The sequence below is a fragment of the Mus caroli genome, unplaced genomic scaffold (genome assembly GCF_978045245.1).
Source record: "Mus caroli unplaced genomic scaffold, Mus_caroli_1 scaffold_1, whole genome shotgun sequence".
Taxonomy (NCBI): Eukaryota; Metazoa; Chordata; class Mammalia; order Rodentia; family Muridae; genus Mus; species Mus caroli.
Genome location: NW_028227256.1, coordinates 30,250,568 through 30,253,476, shown reverse-complemented (window position 1 = coordinate 30,253,476; position 2,909 = coordinate 30,250,568). Strand labels below are relative to the sequence as shown.

Genomic DNA, 2,909 nt, shown 5'->3' with positions numbered 1-2,909 from the left:
TAACATTTCCTGTAATTTCACTTGCTGTTTTTCTGGTAGGTTGGATCATCATTCTTCTTCCTTCCTTCCTTCCTTCCTTCCTTCCTTCCTTCCTTCCTTCCTTCCTTTCTTCCTTCCTTTTTTCTCTTCTCTTCTCTCCTCCTTACCTCCCTCCCTCCCTCCCTTCTTTCTCTTTCTTTCTTTCTTTCTTTCTTTCTTTCTTTCTTTCTTTCTTTCTTTCTTTCTTTCTTTCTTTCTTTCTTTCTTTTCTTTCTCTCTATAACTCTTTAATCATATGCACATACAGGATGAATGGTAGCACCAGGCTGACTGGATGAACTTGGTAGTCTCTTTGCCCTGGTATCATCCTGGCAGAGTTCTCAGATCCCACACATGGTGGGGTAAGGTTGGGAAGTAGAGTGAGAAGACAGAAGAAACAATGGCAAAGAAGACACAAGTGCTAGCGGTAGTCTCAGTTGGTGGACTCCAGTACAGATTCACTCAGTGCAAGGTCCCAGTAGTGTTCAACCTCATGCTTTCTGAAACACTCGTGAGCCATGTTTCCTGTACGGAACTGTTTAAACTTCATCTCTCCAAAGCTCCAGTCTTTGGCTGTACCCTCCCACATTAGTATACATTTGTTAGTTTTCTTCACAGCTTCTCCATCAGCTTCCTTCTCCTCATCTCCCTTTGGGTTAGATGTCTGCTCATCCCACTTTATCCAATGTAGCATGACATGCTTAAATTTCTTCTGGGCTTTGAGGCCTCCTTCCCCTACCACCACATTGACATCCTTGTGCAGCACCATCACCCCTGTCAGGTACAGCTGCCCAGCATTAGCCTCAATGTTGAACTTCTTGGCAGGGTTGCTCAAATTTGAACTCTATATACAAATATATGTACCCCCTGTAAAATGTCTTCTTTAAGCTTTTTAATTTTCTTGACCTTTCTCTGTTTGCTGTAAGTTTTCAGGCAGCGTTGGCCTCTTCATACACCCTGTCATGACAGGAAGGACATCCACAAGTGAGGAAGGCATTGCTGATCTGTCTCTTTACCATCTGAGCTCTGACATGGGCTTCTACCTTTGTAGGGTCTTGAACTGCTTCTGTTCCTAATACTCGCATTAAATTTGAGATTCTCAATTTGGGGTCTGGAGGAGGTGTCAGGCCTAGCCTGACTTTCTCTTGTAGCTCTCTTTGTTGCTTCCTAAGTTTCTTCTGCTCCTTCTTTGTAAGATATACCCCAAGGGTAACTGGTGTATCATTGTCAACTGGAGTGTTAAACTGGGCTGGATGTTCAACCAGGATTTGTGATTCCAAAATAATCTCTTTTAGGATTATCCTCTGTAAGGTCAAAGCCATTGGGTATGATGTAAGAGTCCCACCACTCAATTTCCTTTTAGCTCCTTTTTAGGAGCAATGAGGGCAAGTCTAGTTGAAGTATGAATACCTGTTTTTCTAGCAGTTTATGCAATCTCGGCTTGCAACTTCTCCAGTTGAGCCTTTGTCCATAATCATTGAGCTATCTTCTCAAATTTGCCCATGTTATGGAATTGAAAAGTGTGTCTTTGGAGCTGGTTAGGGGCAATTGAGACTCAAGGGTCAGAAGGTAGTAGATTCCGTGTCTTCTGATGGCTTTTCTTTTAGTTGCTGCTTCAACTGTTCTCTCTTCACAGCTGGAATGTTTGCCTTCAGGGTGGGCATGTGATGTGTGAGCTCCACCTCCTTGCCTGTGGCATCCACAGTGCAGCCTTACTCATCCAGGATCAGTGGGGTAGGCTTAGTCTGATCTTTAAACTCTACTTTTGGTGGAGCTATGCCTGTGGCATGGAGATTAGCTAGACCCACCGTGTTGGCATTGTCAATAACCCCTGGCTTCTGTAGTCAGTGACTTTCTTTCCCTTCTCAGTGGCATCATTCATAAAGGTAGTGGCTGGAAGGGCTGAATAGTGTTGCTGATTAGAAGTGCTGTGGTTGGGAAGAAGAACGTGTCTTTGGCTGAGATGCAGGGGGCTGATGAAGTTCAGCTGTTTTTTCCATTCCTTGATTTGTCATGTTGCTGCCTCGATCATCTGTGGGTCATCATTCTTACATTCTTCCCACTTAGTATCAAGGGTCTTTTGGTTTACCGTGTTTATCTGGGTTTTTTTAATCCATTTTTTTTTCTTATGAAATGTATTCTTTCTTGTGCTCTCATGACTAGGAATGTCTCCTTTATACTGGGGAGAAGGACAGAAACATGGGGTGGAAAAAGAAAGGAAGAATAAAAAGGAAAAGAAAAAAGACTGCTTAACACTAGGGAAATGTATGAACAAAATTAGGAGGCTGTATAAAGGGTCATGCAAATAGAGCTAAAATGTTTAATGTAATGAAGTGAAAATTCTAATGAAAGTGTAATAAAAAATACAGCAAAGAACAGGAGGAAACAATGAACTATAGATGGGACATAGAGCAGCTGACTTCTGGGTCTTTGACACTTGGAGAGTTCCAGTTGGACGCATAGAAGGTGGGTAACCTTTAGAACCCATGGACCCTTCTTGCCTTCACCCTGGTTTATTTTGGTGTTGAGCCTGTGTGGGACCAGTGTACAATATTACCGTCTTCACATTGGTAGCTTCCTTTCTTTGAATGTAATAACATCCTCTGCCAGCCACACGCAGCTTTGCAGTTTGTAACAGAGGTTTTACAGGTCATATCCATGCAGTGGCTAATGCACTAACTAACTAGGAGGTGTCTTGTGTGTGCTGGGAGTCGGGGAATCAGCCATAACACCGCGATCTGAACTTGCAGAGAACCTGCCTATTCTTTCCCATGCTCTAAGCAGCTGATCTCCCTGTTTGAGGGACACAGTAATGGGTGTAGAGCATTCTGCCAGAGTCCTCAGATGCTACAGTAAGTCATAAGTAGTGCAGCGATGGCTCCAGAGGAACT

General features: G+C 43.3%; 1 pseudogene; it reads right to left on the bottom strand.

Annotated features, from left to right (window-relative positions):
- Positions 1 to 451: 451 nt before the first annotated feature.
- Positions 452 to 2,050, bottom strand: LOC110304874 (U4/U6 small nuclear ribonucleoprotein Prp3 pseudogene; annotated as a pseudogene).
- Positions 2,051 to 2,909: the final 859 nt, after the last annotated feature.